The following is a 16374-nucleotide window of genomic DNA, read 5'->3' on the forward strand; positions in this document are numbered from 1 at the left end:
AAATATCACAAAGGCATACACACCAAAAAAAAAAGAAAAAAAAATGTGACACCTGACAAAACCAAGTTAATAAATGTATATAATTTCCTTTATTAAAAATTGCCAATATTTTATGGTTAAAGACAGGTTTTCAGGCTATTAAAATGTTTCCTAAATCTCCAGGACCTTGGAAACACGGAACCTGGACACTAGCAACAGCAGAAAACAAAGTGCTGGTTAGAAATAACCTCACTGGATTCACATTTTGATCAACCTCTTTTGTATTAAAAAAAAAAAAAGGGGGGGGGGGAAATCCTTCATGGCCGAAATGGGAAAAAAAGCCTACAGAAACCCAAGTAAGTCATTACAGTGTGTGTTCCAGTTCAGCTCAGTTTCCTTTCTTCTGCCTTTTTCACTTAATTTCAAGTAAACCCCTTCCTCTTCCCACTCAGCCCACCTCAGTTTTATGAACTGAGTCCCATTTTTCTTTCTCTCCCCTTCTGGCCTCCTTATTTTTGAGTGGAAGGGAGTTGTTTTAAACAAAGTGTGGGGAATGCATGGGACCTGGCTCATTATTTCCACAGGCATTAGACCATCAGACCTGGAAATGAAGTTTCTTTATTTGTCCAGGGATTTCATTACATGTAGGGAAAGCAGTCAACAAGAACGCCCACACTGCTCATCAGCACGGACGACAGGGGCCACCTCCGGGGATGAGAACCAAGTCTACACACATCCTCACGGTGACTTCCTCCGAGGGTACACAACACCTACTTAAAGATGCCGTACAGAAGTTTCTGCACATTCTAGAGTTCTAATTTAGGATTATTTGCTAGAACGATCATAATTAGTAACAGGGTCACTTTAAAAACTAAACACTGAAAAGGCTTCTGCACCTGTTCAAAATAGCTCCGTGATCTCTCCTAACTATCATGGCCAACTTGTAAGTAGCACTGGCAAAGTTCTCCGGTGACTGACAGACTGCCTGCCCCATTCCAGCCTTCACCATCGGGGCCAATTTCCTGTTCTCCCCTCTCTCTAGTTCTCAGGAAATGTCCCCATTTTCCCCAGTCCGGATCCGTCCCTTAGCTGTAGTCAGTAAGTCCTTTAAAGAACCCAGCAATGTGAGCTACACTAGAAAGAGGGTATGGCCACGAGTATGTCCACAGGAAAGAAGGAAAACGGTCCTCACAGAGGAGGCCACTGGAGAGCTCACCTGAAAACTGGGAAGGGGGAAAAAGAAACATAGGCACAGCTGTATAGGGAAGAGGACTAACGTGTAAAAAATATTGGTTAAAAAAAAAGGCAAGAAGGAAACTGCATCGTAGAGCTGAAAAGGAGGAAGATTAGATCACAGAGAAAGGCAGGAAAGAAATAGACATGAAAACAAAAAGGCGAGAACTGTAAGCAGAACGGTGCACACTTATGAATTACTGAAAGGAGATGCTGTGGGCGCATGGACTATATATAGGGTGGGCATCACCCCAAATGACAGGCAATGCTGGGGACACTCATGGTCTCTCATAAGAGATATGGGCAGAAGGTCAAAAGACACAGACAGACACAAGTAAGCAAGCAAGGAAGAGGGAAACTGGCGGGGAGAGACACAGGATGGCAGAAAGGGGGGGAGAGGGGACAAGGGAGCGAAAGGAGGACAATTGAGCTGAACTGGGAATGTCCAAAAGGCAAACTGATTAAATCTAGAAAGGGCCGAAGAGGAAACTCCAGCGTACTGGGCAACGTTTTAACAGAAATTTGGGTGCACTCAAAAGTGGGGTTACTCACTGTGGAGGATTCCCTGTTTCTCTTCCTGAGTACAGGCCCCTCAGCACACCTGGGCCGCTCCTCCCAGCAATTGAGAGAATTTGGATAGCCCTGTCCCCTTCTCTATGACATCACATCCTACTCTACAAAGGAAGTAAAAGTGCCAAGAATTACATCATGAAGTGGGTGAGAGGCAGGAAGGAAATGATGAAGCCACACAGAACACCAGAAGCCACCCTCAGTTCCTGCAAGACAGAGAAAGGAGACAGAGAAGGAGAGGTTCCTGGTTGTGAACAAGCTTCACTGAACTAGCTGTGTGAACACGAACAGAACAAAGAGAGAGAGAAATTACCTTCACAGAACAAAACATCGATACCATCGAAATAATGCGACACATGGTGGAGACATGAATCAGACTCTCAGGCAGCCATACTCAAACACCACAGTGGGCACGAGCCACAGTCGGAGTGAGACAGCACGCTATGCGACCAGGCCCAAACACCAGATTGAGTAACCACCCTTGGCCCCAACGCTCTCTTGGCTGTGAGGCGTTACGGTTTCATACACCCTGCAAAATTAAACTTCCTGAATGATCCTTCTTGACGTTTTCAAATACCAATGGGTGGGCATCACCCCAAATGACAGGCAATGCTGGAGACACTCATGGTCTCTCATAAGAGATATGGGCAGAAGATCATAGGTCATAGGTCACCATCTTGTACCTACCTCTTTAGAAACTGGGGTCAAGGATGCGTTAGGACACGGACGAGAGTAAGATTACTCACAATTTTTAAGACTTTATCATAATAAGATTTTATAGGGCCAATAAATATTTCAGAAAATCAAAACACGTTGAAACTGGCTTGGGCAGTAATGATGTTAACTGTGACGAAATAGGAAATACAATTCTAAAGTTTTCCACGGATAAGAATCATTTAAAATGACCTTATTTTTGGATAGTAAAAATTGGAAAAATGCAAACTCATACCTATATTATAGAAAACAAAATGTACCCACAAGCCTACAGACAAGAATATTTGTGTTTTCCTTCTAGTTTTTCCTATCCATACATACCAATTTAATATAATTATATAAAGTATGTGCAAATACTGTTAGCTATCTTAATTTTCTCCATGCAATATGAATTCTTCAAAATGGGCATCATAATTAACACTTCACTGAAGATAGGCATTTATAGTCTTTTAAAAATTCAATTAATAAAGACTATATTGAATATAACTTTCTTAGAGTATTATTGAATCAAAGGATGTGAGCTCTGTCACGTCTCTTGTCAACTGCTTCCAAAAAGATTTTAACAATTTACACTCTCACCAAGCAGAACTAAATCTGCCTCTCTTACCACAACTTTGCCAATATTCAGCATTATCTTTTAGTAGTATTTGCCAACTCAGTAGGTCAAAAAGTAATGGCTCATTGTTATTCTAATCACACTTCTGTAAATACTAATGGGGATAAAGTTTTTTTTTTTTTCAAATGAGTATCATATGGGATATAACAGGATATTTCTGTTTTCCTTATTAATGTGTAAAAAGCTCTTCATATAGTAAAATAATAGTGTTTTGTATATTAATAATAGATATTTATCCTTTTTGTTGCTTTTTGGGGGGTATTTAGGGAGATAAGCAAAGTTTTCTATTTTCACATGAACAACTCCATCAGTTTTTTCCATTATGACTTCTGTCCTATGTTTAGAAATTCCTTTTATCCAGAGAGCAAGCAAATATCTACAAATATTTTTCAAGTATTTTTATGGTTTTACTTTCAAATTCATCTGTATCATTTTGTAGCAAGGTGAAACACTGACTTAAGCCCCACCACCTATAAATAAGATTCCCCACTATAATTTGTTTCATAAGCCAGTCACGGTTAATGAGTCATCCTCTACCATATATTAATATTAGGGCAATGGAAACTCTTTGGGATGTGAAACCAAATAAATGTGGGAACCCAGTATATAAAATGCACAAAAGCAGAGCTGCTCTTGTTAAGGTAGAGATGAGAGTGCTCAGAGCCCCCATACTTATTCCCTCTAATGGCCAAAGGCACTTCTGGGAATTTTCAGGGTGTCTAAAAAATGAACTGTAAACCACTGTCCCTGGGCCTCATCCGGGGTCCTGAAAGATGCCCTGATCTTTCATTCAACTGCTGTGCGAGCACCACACTGTTTTAAATTGCTCTAATATTATAATACACTTCACTATCTAGATCGGCCGCTGCTCTCCTTATTCCTTCTTAAATTTTTAATTGTTCACTTCTTTATATTTCTAGATGAAATTCAGATTGGAATTAAATGAGACATCTAATTAAATTTTTAAGCAATTTACACAGTTTTCCATGTGTTTAAGTTTTGTTTTATAAACTGTAATAAGCATTTTATTGTTTATATTTTCAGTTGCAACTATGAATACACTTTTTCATATAATATTCTCACGTTTTATTGCTAAGACATACAAAAGCCACTGAGTTGTGATAATTACTATCTATATGAACAGCTAATTGAATTCTTAATAGTTCTAACAGTATAGAAGTACAGAACCATGTTTTCTACAAATAATGTGAATTGGGTCTCCTTTCCAACACTTCTGTTTTCTCGTTCCTATATTATTTACTTTGGATAAAAACTGATCTTTTCTAGTCCCTTTCAAAAAACTTTTTTGCTGAAAATTGAGCTGCTTTGTCATTTATTTCCTCAAAAACAGGCCCCCGAAGCTGCCAAGTTTCACAAAGAAAATCCAGAGCTACAACTCTCAGAGCTGCCCTGTCAAGGGAGGACTGTAATTAGAACCACTGGCCAGATATCAATGTCTCTTCTAGACAAATCGGCCTGTCGCGGTGTTTAATCTTTACATAAAATGCCCTTCCTTTCTTTGTAAAAACAAATCATGCTCCTGTGTTCGAGCCGTCTTTGTGAGTCCACTACTCTCACTCTCTAGGAGCTGTGTCCTGCACCTCTCAGGCTCCCGCCTGCCTGATGCACCAAAGTCCCTTCGATCCTGCTTTTCTTCCTTTCTTGGGCAGTGCTACACCCCAGGAGATTGCAAATTTAGCATCGCTCTCTCCAAGAAGGGGGATTTCCATGGCGAGGGGATACAAGGTTTGTATACAAAATGGATCCCCTTGTATTTTTCACAGGACCTCAACAGATGTATAGGATTGCCAAATACACCGCTGGATTTCAGCTTCTCTACTTACGTGGCTATCTCAGAGCCTCTCTCAACAACATCTAGCCTCATGCTACTTTGAGACAAGACAGACTCATCCCAGAAACCTCCTCCTCCAGACTTCTACATGTCCCAGTAGCAGGAGGAAAAAAAAAAAAAGCCTGCAAAGAAAGGATGGCACTACAGTTAAGAGAAGGACAGAGGTGGTTTGCCATATCATTAAGGGCACAGGCCAAGCTGAGAATGTATTTTTCTATGTTTTAGTTTCAAACATTTTAATCTAATAAATAAAAGGTTTCTATTTAAGGCTTACTCCCGATTTCCTTGGTATCTCTCAAACACAAAAGTCATCTCCAGTATCCCTAAGATAAACACGTTAGACCAATGTTCATCTAACGGGTAAAATCTTGGTCCTTCAGGTCCTAAATAAAATTTTCTGAGCTTACTTATTAGATTGCAAAATAGAGAGATTTCCACAATTTGAAAGCGTGTCAATGGTATACGATTAGATTTGTGGAATCCTACAGGGGCCATCCAGCACCCAGTTCCCTCCCCTTTTCTAACACCAGCATGTCTTGCCTTAGTCCATGTTGGCAATTCATTCGAATGCTTAGCTCTTTAAGGTCTCACGTCTTAGGTAAATGATTAAGGGGTTATTACAATAAACCATTATATAGTTATATAAACCATTATATAGCTCTCTATGGTAAAAGGGTGCTTTCACATAACATAGTGTATTTGCTCTCATACAACATGTATTATTTTATTTGTCCCTTACAACGACGTGGTGAGACGCATAGAGGAGGCAGGATTAACTTTGTCAGCAATGCACCAAGTTGAAGTAATTGGTTCAAGCTCATAAGCTAGTAAGTGGAAGGACAGGACTTGTACACATGATAATACTGATGATGACAATGTTTAAATGTAATAAGAATAGTTCATACTTATTAGACAATTCTGTGCAAAGTCTGGAGGAGCTTTCCATATATTACAGTAGACTCGGGGATTCATGTATTTAACATTCCCTACTTCCACTATTCCTGAGAAACCTCAAAGGCCCATGTCATTCTGATGGCACATGAATTTGGATCACTGACAGTATTCCGAGGAGGAAATCAACCACGTAAGAAGTGACAGCGCCTTACCGACTGCCCAGTATTGGCAGCTCGGTTGGGCTATTCTCTGCTCTTAACATATGAGGCTGCTAGTTAAGGGTCTAAAGATGACACGATTTTTCTATTCTACTTGCATGCATTTTATGGGGGAAATTATGTGCTGTCCTAGTATTTATGAATGTGTGACTTAAAAGATGTGGACATTTTGTTTTAATACCCTTGAGAATCAGGCCTACTTCACCCAGAAGCAGCATCCTCCAGGAAGATCAAATGCCCCCGAGGTCCAGCCGCTAGTAGGAGACGTCTGGCCCTTCTGACACAGAAGTCTGCTTCTTCTACTACGTTAAATTGCTTCTCCTCACGGGCGCAGGGGTTGTGCAGAAACTGAGGGTCTATAATCAAGATATTATACACAATATCCACCTCATAATCCCCACTTCATCAATCTATCACTTAAGAACAATCGGATATTTCTTTGAACGCTCAGATAATGGTTTAAACGGTATCTTCCCTCGGTAGCACCTGTCAAATAGATAATTAGCAGCCTCTTGTTTAATGCTCTTGTGGCTACATTGCAAGCTTTGGCCCTCACTCATGTCCACATCCCCAGACTGCAGCACAACCAAGCAGGGTTATACAGAGAACAGGTTAATCTGGGGAGATGTGTTCAGTCACTCTGTCTGAGGAACATTTGTAGAATAATAAAGAAGGTTATGGGATCTGGAGTCAGATGAACCAAGAGCCCCTACTCACTAGTTGTCTGATCTCAGATATTTAGCCTCCCTGGATCTCAGTTTCCTCATTCCCTCATTTATAAAAGTGCTGCAAGGACAAAATGAGATAATGAATGTACAGCACTTATTATTCCAATACATCAAATGACTGCCCAGAGCAATATGTGCTAATAAACATTAGTTAACACTGTTGGCTCGGGGGTGGGGACCCGTCTGAGCACATCCTAGAAAATGAGGAGAGCTATTTCAAAGAAAAAAAAAAAATGATGGGCATTAGATGTTGTCTCTCTTCGAGATCTCCCGTGTAAACTGCACTCGAGCTTCTACAAATAGGGCGAGCCTCCTACTGTGATCCCTCAACGCCTGACCACTGCCAAACTTCTTCAACCACGGGCCCATAGGTAAACACTGCACACGCTGTGCCTAGTTTCGTCATCCAAAGGTCTATCTGTGTTTAACAAGAAGGGTTAGACAATATGGCACTCTTTTAGACACTGCTGTGTTACTCAGGAAGAAAAGCACACTACAGGGACAAATTATCCTGTTATACTTGTGGTAGAAGTCAAGTAAAAATAGAGACTATCAACAGTAACTACTTGTTTCCAACTACACACACTTAAAGACAAGCTTTCAAGCAACTATAATGGAGTATCATTGAATATCCATCAAAAAAAAATCTGTCTGTAAGATTATTTTAATTGCTCAGCCTCATAAAACTGAGCACAGCTGAGAGTAGAAAAATGGCTTTGTGAGGCCTAGAACAATTCATAGTGATCATTACCTGAATTTGTAGATAAAATTCTATGCGACTGAGAGGTGACTTCTAATTTCCTGTGGGATTCTGGCAATTTTGTTCTACCTCATTAAGTTTCTAATCTTTTGAAACAGTTGCCATTACTTATAACATGGAAAGAAAACAAAGTGAGAGAAACCCAGAATTTCTACAACGTTCTAAAAGGGGTAAAAGAAAAATATTAGTAACTACTTAAATGATGATACATATAAAACCTGTTTTAAAAAGTAAAATACCTCTTTAATGAAAGAAATACTTCTCCCACAGAAATTTGCACGCAGTGTACTCTATTTAAAACCCACTAATCATTAAAAAGCTTTTTCTGTGCATCAAGTAAAAAATTCTGCTTTCCTATGACTTCTACTATGTAGTCCTAGTTTTTGCCTTGGAATGTGACAATTATTTAATATTAAATTACAAGCCCTTTCCTAACATGAAAACTTAAAGTGACTGTGTTATATGAATTTACAAAATGGGGTCCAATCATTTATTCATATGCTGTATCACCACCTGTCTGAACACACTATTAAGGGCCCAGTCTTCTTTTATCTCTCGGCTACTAGATCCTCAGTTTCTTCCATCATTCCTCAATAAAATAGTTTGCAGACACTGTCTTGCAAAACACCCTTTGAACATTCTTGAGTCTGCTGTCACTTGTAAAATACATGATTTAGGAATTGTACTAATTGAAAGAAAATAGCTAAATATCACTAATAAATACTCTAAATGTAGTTTGAGTGAAACATAATATAGTGAAACTATTACTTCCCTTTACCTAACTTATATAATTATATTAATACAACCTAGTATGACACTCACTCTTTCTTAGCAGTCCTCATACTGTCAACCAACTAAAACTTCCAGAACTTTCAATATTTGTTTCTGAAATCACACGCACAATTCTGTGGTGTATATTTCCAAACTTGCTGGATGTAAATGTATATTTGTTTAATGCACTAGTATTTGTTCCAATCCATTTTTATAGGCTCTGAAATCTTATTCTTCCAAAATACCTTTTTATTCCAGGTACCAGCTAAACTTTGTGGTATCCACAAATTTGAAAAATACTTATCTCAGTCTTTTTAGGTGAAGGTTGTTTGCTCTACCTTATAAAGTTCTTTTGGAATCATCATTCTCTTGTTCAACTGTCCAGTTGCCCTTTTTATTTTGTGATATGGGCACATTTGACGAGTATGACTTTGATGTATTCCTTCAAGTTACTCATGACAGAGCTGAACAAAGCAAAGGAAAACAAAGCCACAACCATGTGGTTGCTGCTGGAATCTTCTTTCAGACAGATTCTGATTAGCCAATCAATATACTTGGCTATAGATGTTCAATCATCTAAAAATTCATTTAATTATACTTCAAATGGCTGAAATTTAGCTCCAACAGGAGCATCCTCCTGATATGTAAGTCTAATAATCCTATCAAAAATAAATTAATTTAGTTTGACATGAATTAACTTAGAGAATCCATAATGCCTTCCAGGGATCACTACTTCCATTTCTAAATGCTTACAGTCATCTGTTTAATAATACACTCTAGAATTTCACTGAGAGTTGAGATCAAACTCAATAATCTGTGATTTCAAACACTTATATCTCTTTTTATAATAATAACAATAGCAAACACACAGCAGTGACTCTGCATCAGACATTATGCTAACATGTATATAAACTCACTTAATCCTCATAGCAACCCCCTTATCACATAGGGACTATTATCACCCTCATTTTATGACAGCATAAGCTAACTAAGGTGCAAAGGGGTTTATTTAATTCTCCCAAAGTCACACAGCTACAAAGTAGTAAAGCCAAGATTTGAACCCCAGTAGTTCAATTCTTAGACAATTACTCCCCGGTCTCTGTGATTTTCCCTGTGATTATCAGCAGCACTCCTTATCATATCTGCAGATTCCTTCAGTGTCTAGTCATCAAACTCACATTTCATCATTTCATGTCCCATTTAAAATACAGTGGATATTACTTCTCTGTTACTTTATCGCACCTTCTTTAAAAAATCTGCACTACTTTATTTTTTTCTGTACTATTTTAAAGGAGAAAAATATTTCAAAACTGAGAAATCATGCCTAATAATAAAGGTGTTACCACTCTGATCTGGAATATCATACTAATTTCATGGCAGCCAAAATGCAGAGGCAAACAGTCAGTTAACTCCTGTTAGCTGAATGAAGGAAATATTAGCTTGTCAGAATTAATAAAGCTTTTCCTATTTCTAAACTAAGAGAATTGTCTCCTATGGAAATTCATATAGTAGCATTGGGTGATTATGAACAAGATCTTCAATGAAAGCTTCACAAAAGCAAGCGTAGGACAGTTATAAATTTTGTCATAGAACCTCTCATAAAAATCTAAACATAAAAATTGAGAATAATTAGGTAAAATAATCCAAATAGATAGTCTTCCCAAGGTCCAATATAATTAAATTAGGATTATATACTCTAACAACAAATTGAAGTTTATTTATATTTTATTATTATGGATATAAGAACTCTAAAAACCAGGTTTGCAGATGGCAAAATACAATATTATGAAAATTAAGGATCTTAATGTATATTTTGCCCACGCTTGGAAAACTAAATACCTGTCTACATGGAGACCTATAGACAAAGCCAGCATTCTCCTCAAGATAACATTCTGAAGCAGCAATTGGTTGAGACCCCAAATTTCCATATCTTGGGAATTCTTACAAGGTGCTTGTGGTGGTATGGAAGTTAATGGAAGGTAGTACATACATAATGCTAGAAAGCATTCTGTAATAGAAACATGCTAGGTAATTTTGCAAGAACTTGAATTATGTTAATATATTTAATTCTTACAAGCACCTGTCAAGGTAGGTATTAATGTTGTGGATAGGAGGACCGAGACACAGATACATTCATTCACTTCTACTAGGCTATCCCTAAGTAAGAAGCCAACCTGGGACCCAAACCCATGCCCTCAGACTCCAAGTGTTTCACCATCACAATATACTATCTTGTAGTAAATGGTGCCAACATACTTGGAGGGTAATTCGGCAGTACTATTAAAATGTAAAAAGTAGGTGGTCCCATTTGTTCACCTTTAGAAACTTTTCTTACAGAAATCTACAGCCCATCCTGCAGGTTCAATGAAGCATTATTTGAATTTTTTTTAAAAGATAATCTAAGAGGGAGATAATTAAATAAATGAAGGCACATACATATCATAAAATAATACACCGCCACTGCAGAGAAAATACGCACTGACAGAGAAAGATGTCCGTGAGAAGGTGATGAGTAAAAATGAGCAGGCTTGGGCACCTGGGTGGCTCAGTCGTTAAGCGTCTGCCTTCCGCTCGGGTCATGATCCCAGGGTCCTGGGATCGAGTCCCACATCGGGCTCCCTGCTCGGCGGGAAGCCTGCTTCTCCCTCTCCCACTCCCCCTGCTTGTGTTCCTGCTCTCGCTATGTCTCTCTCTGTCAAAAAAATAAATAAAATCTTTAAAAAAAAAAAAAAAAAGAGCAGGCTGAAGAACCGTATGTATAGAGAAAGCATGTATTCAAATGTATGTGTTGTTCATACACATACACGCCCCCCACACACACACATTCACACCACATAAAAATATTCTAGCAGTTAACAATTGTTACCCTGGAGAGGGAGAGAAAAGCAAAAGTTCAAGGAGGAACTGTCATACTTTTTTTATACTTGCATATTTAGAAGCACAAATTACTTTCATAATCTTTAAATTGTATCTTACTGTCTATATTATGCCATTTATATAATTTATGCCTGTTATATAAATTGCATAGTATTTAATAAATAATTTAAAAATCTACTTCAAACAAAATAAAAACGAATACTCAAACAGCAACAGAAGCAGTTATATACCTTATACTATAAAGCACAGTGGAGAAAATAAAATATAGGTATATTGAATTTTTTCCAAAGCAAGTATTACTCATCATGCAATCTGAGTCAGGAAAATTCTTCAGTGTTATTCTCACACACTCATCTGAAATGACACAGCATCCAGATGTAGCTGCCAGAAGGAATTAGTTGCAAAATATATCTTGAGATAATTGCAGAAAATGACTTTGTTATATGGAATTATTTGATTCTGACCACTTAAATGTTGAAGAATGACAAAGACAATGATGCTTGCTTTGTCACAGTTAATAGTCCCCTTTTCTCCTATCGTTAGACAACATCACCTCAATAATTCATTGATTTAACAAATATTTACCAAGCACACACATAAGCCAAAATGAAATACAATAAAACATGTCATCACCATCTCAAGAGACACTTATCCCCTGGTTTACTATAGTTAGGGAGGAGAGGGTGGCAAATAGCTAATTTACTTAGAAATGGACTCAAAATAAAAGGAAGGAGACCACGCCATATGCCTATGTTCATATTCATTCAAAATGCTAATTTAGTCTACACAGAAATGACCCCTGCCTACGCCATTTCCAAGGGTGGTATTATAATTCAGATTCTATGCAAGTAGTAATAATCATCGCAGTATTTTTTTTTTTTTTGGTCATTGCTTTATGTCTAGTACCTAGCAGAGGCACAAGGTAGACACTTAATAAAAACTTGGCTAATGAATGAAAACCGAGGGAACTGACAATGAAGAACTAATGTGCTGAATTTATTGTTTTGTGTACACAACTCCTTATTCTCTCCTTCTGAAAAATACCCTTTCCTGCTTTGATTTGAATGGGAGCTATCATATTCCTGTAGATATTTCAGAGTTATCTACTATGGGGATGGTGGGAGGCAGGGGTTGGGCACACAAGGAGGGCCAATCATCGTTCTTCCCCAGGACACGTTGACCTAAATCTCAAGAAAATAAATCTCAGTTGCTTTCTGATAATAACTCCATGTGATGAGAGCCTGAGATCTGCTGGAAGCCAAGTTCCTAGCCATGTGGAAGGAGCCCGGTCCAGAAAATAAGGCTTCTGTATGGAGAGGAAACAGAGATGAGGGAGTCCTAGACACATTCACTCCTTCTTTCCAGGTGTTGCTAAGGACCTCTGTTCTCCTATGCTGCTTTAGGCTTATACAAGTTGTCCAATAAATTCTCACTAAATTGGTTAGAGTTCGATTTTAGTCACTGTCCATGACCAAATGTTTATGACTAATGCATGCGTTATACTAATTAGTAAGCCCTTAGTTGGTTCTTTTCACAGGATATTTTTTAAAAGTACAAAAGACATGTTTCTAAGCCTGATGTTAATGTTTTACTCCTTTAGAAGATAAATAAAAGAGTAGCTATTGCTAACACTTACTTCATCACAGGCAACCCAAACTCTTAATGAAATAAAACTTGGGAATGCAGAGTGTTAGCCCTTTGTCAAATACACACTTTGATCCATCCAGACATACAGTTAAAAATTAAAAAGCTGTATAAAATTGGGAACTCACCAGGCAAAGCTATAAATAACTCTAGCAGTAAGAGGTCCTTACCTAAAACACAACTTTGATGAGCAATAGCTAAAAGAATTTCTGAATCCCACACTTCAGAAAGAGGGCCAACATTTTAAAAATATGAAGCAGGTACCTTAATATTTTTGTGATATATATCCTAGAGGTCTTCTGAAGGCCAAAAGGGTTATGTGATATGTCCGTCCCCGTTTCTAACTGGAGTCATAAAGTAAGAATCTAGTCTAACTGTTTATACTAAAAACCAAGTCAAAGATTTCCCATCAGATTTACTATACTCAAGGAATTAAGATATAATTTAAGTATCTGCATATGGATTTATGCTAAGTGCATTCTTGGGGCAATTACATTTATACTCTACTTGATGTACTACCCACCTTAATATTAGCCAAGTTTTCCAACCCTCTCCATCCTACCCCCCTTTCTGTCCTGTTTCTTAAACTATGTAATGGAATAAAGTCCATATTTATCAGGGCACAAAGCAAACAGAACTGTTTTCAATCAGCCGATATTTGTTGATATGAAATATGGGCTGAGTCTCTTTAAGGAGGCAAAGGAGCATTAAAACTTACCTTTGCCAACAAAAGATTCTTTATGAAATCAGATAGTCCCTATTGCTTTCTAGCCTTCCTCAGTCCTCGTTCTACCAGTTGATGTGATCAAAATACATATTCCTTCAAAAGAAATACAAATAAGAATTACCTATTAACCAACTCTAAATTAGTGGTTTCATAAAGTCTTACTTAGATTTTTCTCAGAGGTTGCCATTCAGCATTATTAAATTATGCCTGAAGATAAATTAGGCCAGATGTTTTTCTCTTAGATTCACTCAACTATAGGCAGTAGGCCCACAAGGAATCAAATCCTCCCTGTAGAAGCTATCTATAGGAAAAGCTTTGAGAGTTCTGTTAACTATTCTGCCGTTCAGGTTTTAAGAGATAACTATGTCTGCCATCAGGTATAAAGAACATATATAACAAACACTGGAATACTCTGTAGGTATCCTGGTGCAAAGGGGAAAGAAACATAAAACACATTATCTCCATATTACTGGAAATTAAAACAGGAAAATGAAAGTCTGTTTTGTGACCCTAGCAACTCAGAAGTGGCCTTGCCTATGATAATTATAATTAATATGCCCCCATATAAAGGCCAAAAAATTTGAAGGAATTCACTGTGAAAATCAATGTCCCCTGCAGATGAATAACACAATTCAACATGTACCGGACTGTGTATTAACAACTCCATCCTTATTTGAGCAAAAGATTGGTAGGAAATCTGGTTTTGAGTTTTTGCTTTAGAGCATGGAACAGACAGGGCTGCACACTGGGGAGCTGAAGGGCTGGACAAACATTGTTCATCTGGTTTTAAGATGCATCTGGTCAACACATTCCTTGTGGTGTGAAAGTCTGCAGGCTTTCAAGACAAGTTTTCTTCTCTTTTTTTCCCCTTTTGCTCCATGAAGGGGTAAGACTCAACGGGGAGTCTATCAGCTGTCAGGAATTTCTGTATGCTCTATCTAGAGGAGAGTGGACACTGGTGGGAAACAGCCCGAGGGTGACTGAGCCCTCAATGGAAGGGAAATGGAGACAGGAATCCCGGAGACAGACTAGGAAACCTAATCCCTTAGTGGGGGTGCTCCCTCTACCCTAGGCCAAAAGAGAGAGAAAAAGAGAAAGAGGTGTTATTACAGTGTCTGCCTTCCTCTTCTCAACGGTGTGGAAATCTGGTCATACCTTTTCAATGAAGCACAATTTGTCTGGACTTGGGAACTTGAACTCATTGAAAATGTCCAGGTGCCCTTTTTCTATCTCTTTAGCTATCTTGGAATTCAATTCCCTATGAACCCTAATTGTTCTACTCCTTCTTGTGAGAAAGCTTTCCTCCTCGGTAGACAGATAGAATGAAAAGCAAGTATTTTAAAAAGCTAAAATATAAACAGAATTATCTTAAGATGGAATATAAAAGAATTTTCCTGGCGATGACAATTCCCTATTGTCTACTGGTTTGAAAATATCAAAGAATAAATACGAGAGAGGCTGATTTTACAGAGCAATTTAATGTAATGGAGAAGGAAAGAAGGGACCTAACCTTGTTTGCCTCCCTTACCCTCTTAAGCATGTAATTATGCATTTAGTGTCTCATAAACAAAGGTAGGAGGTGCCCTAGAACAAAAACACCTGTTTTGCTATAAGGGCTGCATCTGACAGGATAGGCAGGGACAGAAAATAGTAAAACAAAAAACAAAGCAAAACAAAAAAACAAAACAAAACAACCCCCCCCCTCCAAAAAAACCCTGAAATCTCCGTGGCTTAAAACAAATGCTTATTTCTCACTCACATCTCTATGTCCACATCTCTAGAAGCAGGATGACTGAAATTCCATCTTGTCACCAGCTTCTGTGATCAACACAACTGAGAAAGAAATAAGGAGCATCAAAATCTGACTGGAGGGAAGAAAAGAGCTCACGGGGTTAATGCCTAACTTCAAGGGGGTGACGAAGTACAGCCCCACCATTTGTCCCTAAGGAGGGAAAATGAAAGAACTGTGCACCAGCCTGCTAACAAAATATCCAGTCAACCATTTGTTAAAGATAAAGATTTTTTAAATAACCCGGAAGACAATCTTTTTTCCCTGTAGACTCTATCCAAAACAATTAAAGATAGAAAAACAAACACACAGGAAAAAGATCGTAACAAAATGCTAAAGTTTATTAAAGTCCTACTGTTTGTTTCTTCATCATCCATTTTTCTGGATGAAACCTTTCATGTATGTGCTTAGGGTTGCTTTTTTCCCTGGAGCTGCCTCTCATATCACCTAGAGCCAAAAGAATGAGACAAAATGTCATGAAAAGATGGAGCGGGAAGACTGGACTAATTAAAAAAAAAAACAAAAAACAAAAAACAAGCAAAAAACTCGTCTTCACTCCAGCTTTTAACAATGGAAAAAAAAAATGTTTAACTTTCACACAGCCTGCATTTCCTACTATGAAGCTGAGCTCAGTAAATAGTGAATTCTGAAAAAAAAAAGGGGGGGGGGGGGGCGGGCAGAGTCATTAGAAGATTTCTAAAAATGCAATATCTCTATTTGTTCACTGTTTTCTTTTCCCCCCTGCTGACAGTCTTTCTTATTTAGTTACTGAAAGTTACCTTGTAAAGATAGCATTAGTCAAAAAGTGACAAGACATATAAAAATTGGAGAAAGGATGAGAACATCCTTGTGCATGTTTAAGAGTGTCTTTCTTCTTCTCATTCCCTTATCAAAGATCCTGGTGGATTAAAAGTGTTCTTCTCTGTATACACAGTAGCATCTCTACCCAGAGCAGACCACGCATAAACATCAACTCTCAGTACCATGCACCTTCAACCAAAC

At 38.1% G+C, this 16374-nt stretch overlaps 1 protein-coding gene across 1 annotated transcript in view; it reads right to left on the bottom strand.

Annotated features, from left to right (window-relative positions):
- Positions 1-16374, bottom strand: part of ASXL3 (ASXL transcriptional regulator 3) — a 180581-nt gene that overhangs the window by 149118 nt on the left and 15089 nt on the right.

This window comes from Neomonachus schauinslandi, chromosome 14, assembly GCF_002201575.2.
Source record: "Neomonachus schauinslandi chromosome 14, ASM220157v2, whole genome shotgun sequence".
Classification (NCBI taxonomy): Eukaryota; Metazoa; Chordata; class Mammalia; order Carnivora; family Phocidae; genus Neomonachus; species Neomonachus schauinslandi.